Consider the following 17,788-nt stretch of genomic DNA (forward strand, 5'->3'; position numbering starts at 1 on the left):
GCATCATCAATTTCAAAAATGTTAATCAGATTTCTCCAATCATTTAGAGTGGTATGACCTATACCATTGAGGATTCAACGTTTTATTCTGGATGTTCACTTTATAAGTGGAGGGTCAACTCTTCATTTTTTTATCGATGTATAAAAAACCGTTTGTATTACCCAATCAAAACGTGAGTTAGGGGTATATGTCACCTATGCAAATTTAATTGAATGGTAAACAACCAACTTGCTACAACATTCAATGATACTTAACTGATGGATAGTGTTTGCTAATGAATATGCTTTGCAAAATATTAAATTCAAATTTTATTTACATTCCATATGATATTAGATAAACATTCAACCAAAATATACTTATATATTAGGTGAGTTTATATATATATATATATATATATATATATATATATATATATATATATATATATATATATATATATATATATATATATATATATATAAGCAAAATACAAGGAACACTGGTAAGAAGGGAGGATGAGAGATTCAATGAATCAGATGTAACAGGGAAGGAAGCTTCAGGAACATTAAGGAATATTAATAGTCCAACTACAAATTCTTGTTCTGAAGAAGAAGGATTGCATCTTCTAGCTCTTCTTATATAATGTGGAGAGGTTGTTTCAGAGGACAATCATGAAGAGGCAAACAATATCCTACCCTATATTTATGAGCTTTCTCACCATATGGGAGTTCAGTTCACCATGTGGCTTCATACTTTGTTGAGTCCTTATCATGAAGGTTGAGTAGTTGATACTTAGGAATCTACTCCTGGTTCATAGGTGACAGTACAAAGTGGGATTTCAAAGGCCACCCCTATAAAAGAAAGAATCAGTCCTACTAAAAAATATCTAATCATGGCTATCACAATGCCAAGAAGAAGAAATACAAAGCTTTGGAGACAAGTACAAGAGAAGCATCAATGCATCGTGTTCCCACTGTCAAACAGAGGGTATTCCTTTAAAGTCGAAAGGGAAGCTATCCTACCATCTCACTCTCTGGATAGAAAGCTAGGTAAAAGAGATGGATCTGGTCTGGGGGACCCCTCTCTATATGGAAAATATGGTCCTCTGCATGGAGCTGGTAAAAGGGAGTTTCCTACAAATCTAGCATGAGCTATCTTGAAACCCCATATGACAACACCACTTGGGTTTTCTTATCAAGGTTTGGGTGGCCTCTCATAACCCAATATATCATTGTTGTCTTGTGTCCCTTGCAGAGGTTCTATCTTTTGACCACGCTATATTAAAGGCTCTTTCACCTACCTTGTTGATCATATGTTCCAAGTACAGACTCAAAATACTTAAAGGAGTTTAAAAATAGATAATTCTACAATTGGGGAAAATGGTTACAATTCACAATTTTCTCCTAACTCTTCACAAAATGAATAACCTAGTGTGAACGCAAATCCAGATCATGTACTACATAATAAATTAAAATAGATTTAAAGAATAATTAAATTTTCCTTAACAAAAATTTCTCATCTCTAGATATTATTGAATTTGACCAAGGTTGCTATTTTTGGAGAAAAAAAAATGCTTTAACGACGTAAGGTCATGGAAATGAAATGCGCAAAGGAAATACAAAGGAAATGATGTTTATACTCGTGATATTCACAAAAGAGAGAGGATTGAAAGGGGTGAAACCTTAGAGAGAACAATAACCCAAGAATAACAATAAGGAGAATGAACATTCAAGAGAAGAATAGAGACTAAATATGCCATCATTTCCATTGCATCATCAATTTTAGAAATGTTAATCGGACTTCTCCAATCATGTAGAGTGGTAAGTGATATATAGAGTGTCCCATATGTCACCTATGCAAATTTAATTGAATGGTAAACAATGAGCTTTCTACAGCATTCAATGATACTTAACTTATGGATAGTGTTTTCTAATGAATATGCTTTGCAAAATGTTAAATTCAAATTTTATTTACATTCCATATGATATTAGATAAACATTCAACCAAAATATACTTATAGATTAGGTGAGTTATATATCTATTTCTATATATATATATATATATATATATATATATATATATATATATATATAGATAGATAGATATAGATATATATAAGCATAAGCAAAATGCAAGAAACTCTGGTAAGAAGGGAGGATGAGAGATTCAATGAATCAGATGTAACAGGGAAGGAAGCTTCAAGAACATTAAGGAATATTAATAGTCCAACTACAAATTCTTGTTCTGAAGAAGAAGATTGCATCTTCTAGCTCTTCTTCTACAGTGTGCAGAGGTTGTTTCAGAGGACAATCATGAAGAGGCAAACAGTATCCTACCCTATATTTATGAGCTTTCTCACCATATGGGAGTTTAGTTCACCATGTGGCTTCATACTTTTCTGAGGCCTTATCATGAAGTTTGATTAGTTCATACTTAGGAATCTACTCTCAGTTCATAGGTGGCAGTACAAAGTGGGATTTCAAAGGCCACCCCTATAAAAGAAAGAATCAGTCCTACTCAAAAATATCTAAGCATGGCTATCACAATGCTAAGAAGAAGAAATACAAAGCTTTGGAGACAAGTACAAGAGAAGCATCAATGCATCAAGTTCCCACTGTCAAACAGAGGGTATTCCTTTAAAGTCGAAAGGGAAGCTATCCTACCATCTCACTCTCTAGATAGAAAGCTGGGTAAAAGAGATGGATCTAGTCTGGTGGATGTCTCTCTATATGGAAAAGATGGACCTCTGCATGGCGCTGGTAAAAGGGAGTTTCCTACCAATCTAGCATAAGCTATCTTGAAACCCCATATGACAACACCACTTGGGTTTTCTTATCAAGGTTTGGGTTGGCTCTCAAAACCCAATATATCATTGTTGTCTTGTGTCCCTTATGGAGGTTCTATATTTTGACCACGCTATATTACAGGCTCTTTCACCTACCCTATTGATCATATGTTCCAAGTACAAACTCAAAATACTATATGGAAGACACATGATCCTCATGCATGGGAGACATAACATATACTTTTTCTTAGAGAGTTTATTTCCCTCTCATTCTTACATTCTTCCTCATGTTGAAAGAACACATGCCTCCATAGATGGAATTCCATAAAACCAACCTAAGAAGCCAATGATCTTGAAATATGTGTGATTTTGTGCCAAGCTAGAGGTGTTGTGGCATAAGTGGAAGGAAGGACTTTTTTTTTTAAATTTGAAGAGAGAGTTGTATAGTAAGAAACATGAAATCTCATTACCCACTAGTTTAATCAATGTTCACTGCAAATGAGATAAGGTATCCTTGAAATCACACTATACACTTGTCTGATTCATCACTACAATGAGCCAAGGTATACAAATTTTAGGGATACCTAAAGAACATCCAGTAGCTAAAATTCTTTATGCCAACACTATGGAACTAGAGGGAATGGATTTAATGGAGATCAAGACGTTGCGTTGTGTTCTACTAAGTCGAAGAGGTTTGTCCTTTTTTGAATGTTGAATGTTATGCTTAACTGTTATAAAACCATAATAAGCACCGAAAATATTGCTTGAGAAGCAACACAGGAGCTGAATCCAAGAGAGGAAGAGGAAAGGGAGTCCTTGGGAAGGTAAGATAGGTTACTTAATGTCCAACAAATGACCAAAATTACATCAACGGGACTTCTCAGTTCATAAGTGGCAGTACAAAGTGGGATTTCAAAGGCCACCCCTATAAAAGCAAGAACCAGTCCTACTCAAAAATATCTAAGCATGACTATCACAATGCTAAGAAGAAGAAATACAAAGATTTGGAACCAAGTAAAAGAGAATCCCCAATGCATAGAATTCCCACTGTTAAACAGAGGGTATTCCTCTAAAGCCAAAACAGAAGCTATCCTACCATCTCTGGCTCTGGATAGAAAGTTGGGTAAAAGAGATGGATTTGGTTTGGGATAAGTCTCTCTATAAGTAAAAGAGGGTCCTCTGCATGGATCTGGTAAAATGGAGCTACCTAAAAATCTAGTATGAGTTATCTAGAAACCCCATACCAAAACATCACATGTGTTTTCTTATCAAAGGATGGGCTTCCTCTCATAATCCAATATACCGTTGCTGCCCTGTATCCCTTGCAAAGGTTCTATATTTTGACCACACAATATTAAAATCTCTTTCACCTACCGTATTGATCATATGTTTCAAGTAAAAATTGAAAATGTTATATGGAAGACACATGATCCTCATGCATCAGAGGCATAACATATGTTTTTTCTTGGAGAGGTTATTTCCTTTTCATTCTTACATTCTTCCTCATGTCGAAAAAACACATGCCTCCATAGATTCCATTCCATATAGCCAACCCAAGAAGCCATTGATCTTGAAAGATGTGTGAGTCTATGCCAAGCTAGAGGTGTTGTGGTAGAAATGGAAGGAAAGCATTGTGTTTAAACTTTGAAGAGAGAGTTGTAGAGTAAGCAACATGAAATCTCATTACCCACTTGTTTAAATCAATGTTCACTGCAAATGAGCTAAGGTATCTTTGAAATCACATTATCCACTTGTCTGATTCATTACTGTAATGAGCTGAGGTATATGAATTTAAGGGATTCCCAAAGAGTAGCCAGTAGCTAAAATTCTTTATGCCAACACTATGGAACTAGAGGGGATGGATTCAACGGAGATACTTACCTTGCATTATGTTTTCCTAAGTGGAAGAGGTCTGTCATTGTTTGAATGTTGGGTGATATACCTACAGAAGCTTTCAATGAGGGAAAAAATTGTTGGTGTCTAGTTGTGGATATATTTTTTAGTATTGTGGGTTGGTATGTATGAGAAATAAATCCAACAGCCATCCTTCATCCTTGTGGCCTCATAACCTAGTTTGAGGGTGGAATTTACAACAAATGCCTATTGTTGGGAAATTGATCACTCATTTGTCACTAATTAGATAGATATATTCATGGCAAAGATGAGGGATTATCATCATTCTCATGCCAGTTCTCTCTCTTTTGTAACTTTGCTAAATAATTCCCTTGACATGTTGAATTTTTATAGCTACAGTCAGTATTCATCATTGAATTAAACCACAAATATGGGGCATGCCTTGAATACCCCTACCTTGTAGACCTTGTCAATATCTTTCCAATGGTCCAAACAGAAAATGCCCCCCATCAGTGTTTGTAAGTGCATTTTCCCTTTCTTGCATTGGTGTATCATAGTCATTTGTCATGCATATCCTGTGAAAATTTTTGTTTGAAACTCTGTTATGAGGTTATTGTGGTGATAAGCTAAAAGATTCAAAGAAATAGTCATCGTGAATGGAGGAAATCCTAGTTAGCTTTTCAAACAATACATACTAGAGCCCCCTAGTAGATCAACAACCTTCCAAAGCTTCCAGATTCTTGATGATATGTATGAAGCATTGATCTGAAAATCACTCGTGAATGATCTCAGTTAATTAATGAAGGTATTACAAACTCATATGCTAGGGTGTATCTATGTTATTTTAAGCAACGGATCGATAATATTGCGAAATAAACAGACACTTGAAACAATAAGAGAAACACAGTAACCAAATACAAAAGCAGAACAAATTTAATAAGGAGTTCACCCAATCCTCCTGGGCCACGTCTCCTGGTCCAGCTTCAATGGTGTCCTTTTCTATTGTCTCTTAAAGCAGACTTTTTTACAATAAGGAGCTCACTTTGAGTCTCCCTGACTGTTCGTTTCCTCTTCCCGGCTCTCTGGATTGCCTGCATCTGTCTGTTGGAATTCCCTACTCTGTGTCATCATCGTTGTGTAACACTGCACAGAGAGGTGGCCACTTGTCACCTTGTGAACTGAGTGTCAGTTTTCTTCAAACGGTTGTTATTTCCATTACTCCAGGATTTGCCTGCAAAACTAATTCTTCTGCCAACTCATTGGTCATGTCGAACCCTATTGGCATTATGATGCATGTGTTGTACTTGATGGAAACCCACTTGTAGCAGAACATCTCACTTATATATAACTAGATGAATCTACAGAAGAGAGATCAGATGTGACAGAATACACAGGATGCAGGGCAGCTCAAAGGAATCAGTTCAGATATAATGACAACTCATTAAGATGACAGTTCTCAATATGGCAAGTTAGCTTTGCCATCAAGTCCAAAGGGGGAGATTGTTGGCATTATGGTACAGGTGTTGTCCTTGATGGCAACTTACTAAGATGACAGATCACAGTTCAGTCTCATAGAATGATGAAAAAGAGATATACGCAGTTTCCCCTTGATAAAGCTACGTATACACGGGGGTTAGCCGACCAAAATCTGTGTATACGTATACACGCACTTTCATGCAAGGAAATGCGCGTACATTTGGTTTTGGTCCGTGGTATTTGGACCATGGTATTGTGATCCATGGTATTGGTCCAAGGTATCTTGTCCGACGTGTTAACCCTAGGTATTTGGTCCAAGGTATTGGTTCTAAGTGGTTTTGGACCATGGTATTGAGTAAGGCCTAAGACTATAAAGGGAGGAGAAGATCATTAGGCAAAGGCATTGAGAAAGTTTGGAATATCTGATGAAGTATGAGATCCAGTATGCAGGTTATGAGTTCATGATGCTTTGCTTGATCTGAGCCAAGGAGGAATCTCAGCGGTTGATGGAGAACAAGATCTAAGGATAGATCGGGATCTAATGGCTTGGAATGAATCATCTCTATACAGTTTGATCATGCTTATTCTAGATTTGTATATTGACGCATGGAATGTTCTCTAAATATTATGACCTGGGTATAACTCAATTCTGGAATAGCTGCAAATCATGAATGAATATTTACAGATGTATACACTGGTTGACCTTGAGAAAAGCGCGTATATACGTAGGTTAGATACATCCAAATAGCGTATACCATATAAACTATGATGTTTGAAGTTACAGGTGGTTTCTGGTTGTTGATGCAAAGCTTTGAGTTCTAGTGACTATTTACTGGTGTCCGTATTCTGCATATTCAGATTAGTTGACTATGTTTAGCTTCAGTGTTGATGGATGAGATCAAACAATGGATCAAGATCATAATGGCTTATCTTTATATGATATGATGGACTAGATCTGGTTGCTAACACACGTATTATCCTTGTATATGTAATGATCTGGGTATGTCTAAAGTCAGGAAGTGCAGTGAAATTATAAGTAAGTTTTTGATAACATATACGTTGGTTAGATTTGGTGAAGTCGTGTATACATGCTGGTTCGGTTCTTACAAGTAGCGTATATGCATGATTGTTAATGATACAGTTGGATCTGATCATTGTTGTAGAGTTCTGTGTTCTGGTGACTGCAGTTTGTTGACAGGGTTTCAGTGATTCAATATTGGGTGATTCAGAGATTAATGATGTAAGTGGTGATTGATTTTGTGCTTCAATGATATTGATGGGTCCAGTATGAAAATTGGATGAAACATGGCCTTCAGATTATGACGTTGTGTTCCATGAGTATCTAGTCTGAAAATTTATGAAACGTGGTACCTAGAGGAAGAAAGAGAAGGTTGTAGCCTTCTGTTGGTCAGCACCTACGTACTAGTACATCAGCTAGTACAAGAGCTAAGGGGGTTGTAGCTCCCTTCCAGGAGAAGCTGGAGAACAAGAGAAGGTTGTAGCCTTCTGCAGGTAGAAGCTTGTGTACTGGTATAAGACTGCACCAGTATAGAAATATTGTAAAAAGAAGTTTCTTATTAAAGGAAGATAGAGACGAATTGCAACAGGTGGTTTTCACCCACATTGGGTTTCCACCTTATATCATGGTGTTCATGTGTGCTTCTTATGTGTGATGATCTATTCTGTTTTACTACACCTGTTTACTATTTATATGGTTAATAATGTTCTGATGCACTCATTAAAGATTGGCTAACTGAATCATAAGTTTACTGGATATACGCTTGTTGAATTAAACATAGTTGCGTATACATGCGGGTTGCTTTAACTGAAGTAGTGTATATGAATCTGAATATGGAAATGAAAAAGTTATATTGATTTGATAATACTGATTCACCCCCCCCCCCCCTCTCAATATTATTTCCAACAATTGGAATCAGATCAGGTCTTTTGGTAGAAGTTTGATCGCTTGAAGGAGATCCGTAGAACAATGGGAAAGAAGCTAAAGAAGAAAGCGCCTCAAAAGAAGAAGACATCTCAGAAGAACTATGACAGTGGGAGAATCGATTGGGGAATATGTGGAAGCAACACTTCAGATTCAGAATCACCTCAGAATGAAGATGAACAAGCAAAAGAACTATCAGGTATGAATTTGTTATCCTCTGGTGATACATTTCTCCATCCATTTGAAGATGATGAAAGTGATAGCGAAACAACTGAATTTGCTCTTATGGGTGAGAAAGAAAGATATCAAATAGAGGCAGAATTTAAAAGGCTTACAGACAAAATTAGAGATCAATAAGATCTATTGCACAAAAGGGAATGTGTCTCCAAAGAAGAAGTTACCAAACTAAAAGCTCAACTAGAGGAAGGAAACAAGGTAAGGAAGTTATTCAAGGAAAAGGAAGATCAATGTCAAAAGTTGCAGGATGAAGTGACATCATTAAGAAATGAAGTAATTGAAAGGAGCACAACAATCAAGAAACTCATAGATAGATCCAGTTACCATGAAAGTCTTGAAGCTAAGATCCTCTCGCTAAAAGAAGATCTTGAAAAATCAAATAAGCAGAATAAAGAACTGCTCCAAGCTCTTGAAAAACGAGAAAACGCAGTTCTTGAATTAAGACATCAGTTGGAAGAAGGAAGAAAAGTTGAAGGAATCATGAAGAAGTAGTATCTTGAAAAGGAAGAACAACATCAAGTTGAGGTAAATATTCTAAAAGATAAATTAGAAGAAAAGGATAAGCTCTTACGATTTCAAGATAGTACTAAGATCTTGGATGATAGTCTTAGTAGTCAAAGGTCTCCTGCTATCAAAACTGTTCTTGGTTTTCATGAATCTATTGAAGGTGAATCTAGTTCACAAAGTAAGACAAGGAACTCTAATGCAAAATATGAAATGCTCAACAAGGAGATGAGAGGTCAATCCCATCAACAACCAAGGAAAGGAATTCTTCAAAGAAAACCTTTTACTCCTAGCTATGGAAGTGATAGTTGGTCAATTCCTCAAATGAATAATGTTGAATGTTATGTATGTCATAATTTTGGACATGTTGTAGCCAGATGCAGAAGAAGAATGGTTCAAGACCATCACACAGAAATATCATCACGTTCCAGGTCCTTTAAGGGATATTGTTTTTCTTGCAATATGTTTGGTCACAAAGCTGTTGATTGCTACAGAAGGAATATGAAACATGTAAGATGTTATGCATGTAACAAGCTTGGACATATAGCAAAGGAATGCTGGAACAAAGTATGAGCATCATACCAAAAGGAGAAAACATCATCACACTTGAATATATGGAAGAAGAAGGAAGTACAGTCAGAAAGATATGGCACAGCACAATGTACAGACATAATAGACTCAAAGGGAGCTGAAAGTGTAAAACTTCAGTGTTCTAAATCTCATACGCAAGTTTCATGAAGAGAAGTCTCGTATATACGTGAGCTAGACACTTCATAGTCGTGTATATGTTAGTTTGAGGAAAAGAGTGAGATAGACTCAAGAAAAAGGGTCTGATATGATTCAGTCCATTATTTGCTCTGGTTGATAATGGTTACAATCTGTTGATGTTGTGTGGAAATGTCTTGGTACTCATAAGATGTTTTTGATCCTAACTTGATGATGATGATGCCTTGATACTTCTTGATGATATATGCATGATCAGATCTGACAGTGAACAGATGGCACAGGTTCAGGGGGAGCATATGCTTTGAATAATGCATTGTTGGCATTATGGTTAGAAGTCCTTGGTGATGATGCTTATATGGCTAAATGATACATCTTGCTATGATATGGTTATGAGTTGCCCATGACAAAATCTCATATGATTCTTGGGGTTACATAGTTGGTGTTCAGATCAGATTTGTGGATGATTCTCTGATGATGCATATATGTTGCTTACATGGTGATCTTCATAAGGATAAGGAGAAGTACAAAGCTTGAATACACAACTTCATTACTTGATGTTGAGTCACTCATATGTTGTTGTTATCATAAGCATAAAGATCATATAATACAATTATGATGCAGGATTCCTATAGTTCCTGGCTCTCACTTGATTGAGGATTGTTGCTTGAGCTCAAGGTTTGCTAGATACATAGTGCTATATATAATATGCTGGATACATGGATGATCACTCAAAGTTGCATTATTGGTTAGCCAAGATGATGGAGTTATTGCAGGTCACATGAGGACATAACTATTTGAAGACATGAGTTCTTACCTATATGATGATAGGTTGATACTTACATATGTTGATTGATGCTTATCAGACGAGGGATGCTCCAGAGTGATGATACATGGATGAATTCATTCATTGAAGGCTATGATAATGTTCAAAAGGATGAGCTGATATCTATATGCAGACGTACCTTGTTACAGGTTGATGACTTCTACACTAATGGACATATATAGGTTGCTGGTCTGGATGGTGTTGACAGATACTTATGGAGCAGATCATACATTGTGTATGATAGTTGCTGATGATTATCATGGTCTTGTTTAGATATTTGGTCTCTGTTATAAATGTCATGTATATCATTCAATGTAAAGGTCATAATAGGACCCATGATATAATAGTTGGTCTCTGTCTATTGTAGTCATTTGATGAATCCCTTTTGGTCATAAGATGTATTTTGTACCCCCAATATGCATGGGAAGGATGATGTAATATTTCAGTCATGTATAAACCTTTGGTGTATCCCCACTTGGTTGGGAGGATGAGTCAATATGGGTATATCCCCACTTGGTTGGGAGATGGATGAATGTATGAGTCTTTGTGATAGGAAGGTCATTTATGATTTATAGAGTCATGTTCTTCTTGTAGAACATCTTTTTGCAGACCTTGCTTACAGTCAAGGGGAGCATGAACAACACACTTCAGCAGAGAGATTTCAGCATGTACTCAGAGGGAGCATGGACGGATTGGTACATCTTGGCATATACAAAGGAGGAGCTCAATCAGAGATTTCAGCAGGTACTCAAGGGGAGTATGGACAGTGGAATGTATATCAAGGAAGAGAATATCTTGGTCCACCCTTTGCCCTTGATGTCAAAGGGGGAGAGTGACTTGGTATGGTTGTTGCCATCAAGTCCAAAGGGGGAGATTGTTGGCATTATGATGCATGTGTTGTACTTGATGGCAACCCACTTGTAGCAGAACATCTCACTTATATATAACTAGATGAATCTACAAAAGAGAGATCAGATGTGACAGAATACATGGGATGCAGGGCAGCTCAAAGGAATCAGTTCAGATATAATGTACAATGACAACTCATTAAGATGACAGTTCTCAGTATGGCAAGTTAGCTTTGCCATCAAGTCCAAAGGGGGAGATTGTTGGCATTATGGTACAGGTGTTGTCCTTGATGGAAACTTACTAAGATGACAGATCACAGTTCAGTCTCACAGAATGATGAAAAAGAGATATACACAGTTTCCCCTTGATAAAGCCGCGTATACACACGGGTTAGCCGACCAAAATGTGTGTATACATATACACGCACTTTCATGCAAGGAAATGCGCATACATTTGGTTTTGGTCCGTGGTATTTGGACCATGGTATTGTGATCCATGGTATTGGTCCAAGGTATCTTGTCCGATGTGTTGACCCCAAGTATTTGGTCCAAGGTATTGGTTCTAAGTGGTTTTGGACCATGGTATTGTGTAAGGCCTAAGACTATAAAAGGAGGAGAAGATCATTACACAAAGGCATTGATAAAGTCTGGAATATTTGATGAAGTATGAGATCCAGTATGTAGGTTATGAGTTCATGATGCTTTGCTTGATCTAAGCCAAGGAGGAATCTCGGCGGTTGATGGAGAACAAGATCTAAGGATAGATCAGGATCTAATGGCTTGGAATGAATCATCTCTATACAGTTTGATCATGCTTATTCTAGATTGTATACTGACGCATGTAATATTCTGTAAATATTATGATCTGGGTATAATTCAAGTCTGGAATAGCTGCAAATCATGAATGAATATTTACAGATGTATACGCTGGTTGACCTTGAGAAAAGCGCGTATATACGCAAGTTAGATACATCCAAATAGTGTATACCATATAAACTATGATGTTTGAAGTTACAGGTGGTTTCCGGTTGTTGATGCAAAGTTCTGAGTTCTGGTGACTGTTTATTGGTGTCTGTATTCTGCATATTTAGATTGGTTGATTGTGTTTAGCTTCAGTGTTGATGAATGAGATCTAACAATGGATCAGGATCATAATGGCTTATCTTTATATGATCTGATGGACTAGATCTAGTTGCTAACACATGTATTATCCTTGTATATGTAATGATCTGGGTATGACTAAAGTCAGGAAGTGCAGTGAAATTATAAGTAAGTATTTGATAACATATACGCTGGTTAGCTTTGGTGAAGTCGCGTATACACGCTGGTTCGGTTCTTACAAGTAGTGTATATGCATGATTGTTAATGATATAGTTGGATCTGATCATTGTTGCAGAGTTCTATGTTTTTCTCTGTGTTCTGGTGACTGCAGTTTGTTGACAGGGTTTCAGTGATTCAGTATTGGGTGATTCAGAGATTGATGATGCAAGTGGTGATTGATTTTGTGCTTCAATGATATTGATGGGTCCAGTATGAAAATTGGATGAAACATGGCCTTCATATTATGATGTTGTGTTCCATGAGTATCTAGTCTAAAATTTTATGAAACGTGGTACCTGGAGGAAGAAAGAGAAGGTTGTAGCCTTCTGTAGGTCAGCACCTACGTACTAGTACATCAAATAGTACAAGAGCTAAGGGGGTTGTAGCTCCCTTCTAGGAGAAGCTGGAGAACGAGAGAAGGTTGTAGCCTTCTGCAGGTAGAAGCCTGCGTACGAGTATAAGACTGCACCAGTAGAGAAATATTGTAAAAAGAAATTTCTTATTAAAGGAAGATAGAGACGAATTACAGCAGGTGGTTTTCACCCACATTGGGTTTCCACCTTACATCATGGTGTTCATGTGTGCTTCTTATGTGTGATGATCTATTCTATTTTACTGCACCTGTTTACTATTTATATGGTTAATAATTTTTTGATGCACTCATTAAACATCAGCTAACTGAATCATAAGTTTACTGGATATACGCTCGTTGAATTAAACACAGTTGCGTCTACACGCGGGTTGCTTTAACTGAAGTAGCGTATATGAATCTGAATATGGAAATGAAAAAGTTATATTGATTTGATAATATTGATTCACACCCCCCCCCCTCTTAGTATTATTTCCAACTGACCCCAAATCTTTATGTGCCTCAGTCTATTTCCCCACTAAATCCGGTCATCCATCGGGTTGATTCTCCGTCGTTGATCTGGAGCCTCCAGATCATATGGTCTCAGTCTATATCGCACGGGTAAGTTGATCAACCATTACTGACGCGATGTAGGAAGTTTTCTCTCTCATCCGCGGGACACGCATCGCCCAGTGTATGGCATCGCGCTGAACTCGGCCAAACCCGCTTACCGCTCGATGTGTATGCGATATCCTACCATTTTGGGCGCGGGACCCGCCTTCTAACATTTTCTGCACGGTTTCCTGTTTTCCCTCGTGACCGAGTGCTTGGGGCTTTCCTTCTCTAAGGGTTTTTCCCTACGATTTTGCACTAATCACATATCAGAAACTACCTCTGTTTCTGGATCTGGGCTTCCAATTGCCAATTTGTGTCCATGCGCAGTCTCCATGGGCCAACGGTCAGTGCACTTTGACCGAGGGTCCTCATTGTTCTGTTCTGGCCACAATTGCCATTGTCTAGAGGTCATTTATGATAAGCTTGTTATTCATAATATTTGATCTTACATAATTTGAAACAATCATGAAAATGTTTGAGGATCCAATTTGGATCACGGTCTTCCCACTGAAAAAGCTTTTGGACCACCAAAAGTTGGTTTTCAAGCATTAACTAAGTGAGGATATAACTGTCTCACTTGTCCAATCTCTATCCATTTTGCACTGCTTGGCTTTGAACCCTTGAGTCCAATCCTGAGGTACTCAGCATCTCCCTTGTGCGTCGTCCTCACCTTCCTGTCCAGAACTGTGTCTTCCTGCAATTTATTGAGATATTCATGTAACAGGTCATCAATAGAAGGAAATTGACTTTTCTCTTCGGGATCGTCAATTAATGAAGGTTCAGATAGTCTCAAGCTGTCTGCATTAACGACTGAGTAGATGTGCATGTAAGCTGGTAAATCAAGGCAAAAAGCATTCTCACCAATTTTCTCAAGTATCTTGAAAGGTCCATACCTTATTGGCTTTAGCCTTTTACCTTCACCTTGCATTCTGTCCTTGCTGATATACAACCAAACTTGATCACCAACTTGGAAATTATGCTCCATCCGATGTTTGTCATGCCTTGCCTTGTACTTGGCTTGGCTCTTTTCCAGCTATTCCCGTACTGCCTAGTGAATCTCATGGATTTGTTCAATGAACCTGGTTGCCTTGTCCACATCACTGTGTCCATCAACTGCTATGTCTTTACCAAAGACAAAATCCAAGGGAGACCTTGGTGTGAAACCAAAACAGGTCTCAAAAGGAGATCTCTGTGTAGAAGAATGTTGTGCTCGATTGTAAGCATGATGCACATAACACAAATGTTCATCCCAAAGTTTCGGATGCTTGCTACAATAGCCTCTGAACAACTGGATCACTATCCTGTTGACTACTTCTGTCTGGCTATCTGTTTGTGGATGAAAGGCTGTGCTTTTCTTCAGTTCCTACAAACTCAACCAAAACTTCCCAACAAATCGGGTGTCTCGAACTGATACAATGGAAGTGGGTAATCCAAAATGAACCCATACATGCTGAAAGAACAACTTTGCAGTTTGTTCAGCTGTAATATGTTTGTTACAAGGTATCAAAATACACATTTTGCTGAATCTATCCATAACAACATATAAATAGTCATGACCTTTCCTAGATTTGGGCAGTCCTCCAACAAAGTCCATGGAAACACTTTCCCAAGGATGAGAAGGAACTGGCAGTGGAGTGTACAAGCCTAGTTTTCTATTGTTGGGCTTGCTTTTAGCACACATGGTACACCCTCTTACATATCTAGAAACTGTCTCATTCATTTTTGGCCAATAACAAAATCTTTGCAGCTGTGCAACTGTTTTACTTACCCCAAAGTGACCTGATATTAGAGAAGTGTGTGCTTCTCGAATTATCTTTACCCTTTCAGTTTGTGGAATGCATAGCTTCCCACAATGATACAAGAGTCGGTCCTTAACATCATAATCCAATTCCTCTACTCGTTTTCCTTGACTTAAATTTGTATATACATCTTTGAAATCTATATCTTGAGCATATTGTTCAATGTAGCTCTCATTCAATACGGAGTTATGCTTAAGTATAGTAGATGCATTTATAATAGGTCTAGATAACATATTTGCAACTTTATTGTGTATGCCCTTTTTATATCTGATGACTAAATGAAACTGTTGTAGAAAACCCATCCACCTATAGTGTCTTGATTGCTGCAATTTAGTTTGGGAGTGTAGATATTGAAGTGGTTGATGATCAGTATGGATAACTGTCTTTTTGCCCATTAAATAATGTTTCCACTTTTTCACACTCTGTACTAATGCATACAATTCTTTATCATATGTTGGATAGTTAACTACTGCAAAATTAAATGTCTTAGAATGATAACATATGGGTTTACCGTGTTGTCTCAACACTACTCCCATGGCATAGTCACTTGCATCCATTTGGATCTCATATGGTCTTTGAAGATCGGGCAGTGCTAGTACTGGTGCTATACTAATCTTTTCTTTCAAGGTGCTGAAGGCTTTCTGCTGTTTGCCTCCCCACTGAAACATCTTGTTCAATCCTGTCAAAGCATGTAAGGGAGCTGCAATTAAGGAAAAGTTAGAAATGAACTTTCTCCAATATTGTGTTGCTCCTAAGAAGCTTCTCACTTCTATAGCAGATTTGGGTTTAGGCCAGTTTACAATGATTGCAACTTTAGAGGGATCTATCTTCAATCCACCACCCCCTAATATATGTCCCAAATAATTCAAAGATGTTTTGCCAAACTCACATTTTGAGAGTTTAACATAAAGTTTTTCTCTTTTCAAAACATCTAGTGTCTGCTTAACATGCTTTAGATGTTCTTCCCACGTTTTGCTAAATATAAGAATGTCATCCAAATATACAATAACAAAATCATCAAGAAAAGGTCTGAGTACATCATTCATTATTCTCATGAAAGTAGCAGGAGCATTAGTTAAGCCAAAAGGCATAACCAGCCACTCATACAATCCATATTTTGTTTTGAAAGCAGTCTTCCATGCATCTTGTTCTGCAACTCTGACCTGATGATATCCACTATACAAGTCTAACTTGGAAAAATAAACAGCTTCCTTTAACTGATCTAATAGATCATCTATGCAAGGAAGGGGATAATGATTTTTGATCGTTATCTTATTCAGTGCTCGGTAATCAATGCACATTCTCCACGAGCCATCTTTCTTTCTCACCAAAACGATTGGTGACCCACATGGTGATGTGCTAGGTATGATGAACCCCTTCTCGAGCAACTCCTACACCTGCTTCTTGATTTCTGCATTCTCTAAAGTGGACAACCTGTACATTCTGATGTTAGGCAATGGAGCATCTTGCTGCAAATTAATATCATGCACTATTTCCTTTTTGGGTGGCAGACCTTTAGGTTCTTGAAACAAGATATCATACTTTGAAACAACTTTTTCTAAATCAGCTTTCTGTTTAGCATCATAGCCCTCAAATACATTGGTTTTATCAGGTTTCTTTTCCTTTACAACCATCAGTAAAAATTGTTTGCATGAATTTACAATTCATTTCATCTGCCCTGAGTTTATGAGAGTATAATTATTCTTGAGCTTATGAGCTCTTACAAAGTATTTGATTCCATCTTTAACGAGTAGATACTTGTTCTCAGCTCTATAGAAAATAGTTTTTCTATCATACAAGTAAGGACTTCCTAAAATAATTCCACATATATCTAGAGGAATTATATCTAACTCAACCTCATCTACAAATGATAACCCAAAAGAAAACTTAAGTTTACATTGTCTAGTCACTTGTAGTTGTGCTTTATCACTTAACCAACCTAATGGGTATGGCTTCTTGTGAGGTGTAGTCAGTAATCCCAACTTCTTTACAATTGCTTCAGAAATTAAATTTACTTGTGAGCCACTATCAACAAATTATCAATCTTTTGATGTTTGGAAATAACTCGAATATGGAAAAGCTCATGTCTTTTTCTCTCATTTTCTTCATCATTAATGGATTGTGCAGAATTACTAGTAGATGCTTCAGAATTTTTACCTTTTATACCTGTGGCTGCAATGGTTGTTTCATCTCCTGAGTCCGACCCCCAATCTTTCTAAATAGCTACAGCAGTCTTCTTCTTCTTGCCCTCGAACTTCTTAGGTCTCAGCTCCAGATGTAGAATCCAACAGTGCTCATCATCATGCCTATCCTTTTTACAATGAGTGCACGAAGACTTGGTCTTTTGTGCAGTATTTTCCTTCCTTTCTTTCCATTTCTGTTTTCTTTTCTCCTTATTCTTGCTTGCAATGGGCTTGGATGATGCTCCAACTTCTGGGTTCCCATTCTTTCCTCTAGCTTCTAGATGCGTAGGTTGAACAGATACCTCATCTATACTAGTGGGATTAAACATGAGGATAGTGTGCCTCATG

The sequence above is a fragment of the Pinus tabuliformis genome, chromosome J (genome assembly GCF_031772625.1).
Source record: "Pinus tabuliformis cultivar Carrire ecotype Pingquan chromosome J, CPIR1, whole genome shotgun sequence".
In the NCBI taxonomy this organism is placed as follows: Eukaryota; Viridiplantae; Streptophyta; class Pinopsida; order Pinales; family Pinaceae; genus Pinus; species Pinus tabuliformis.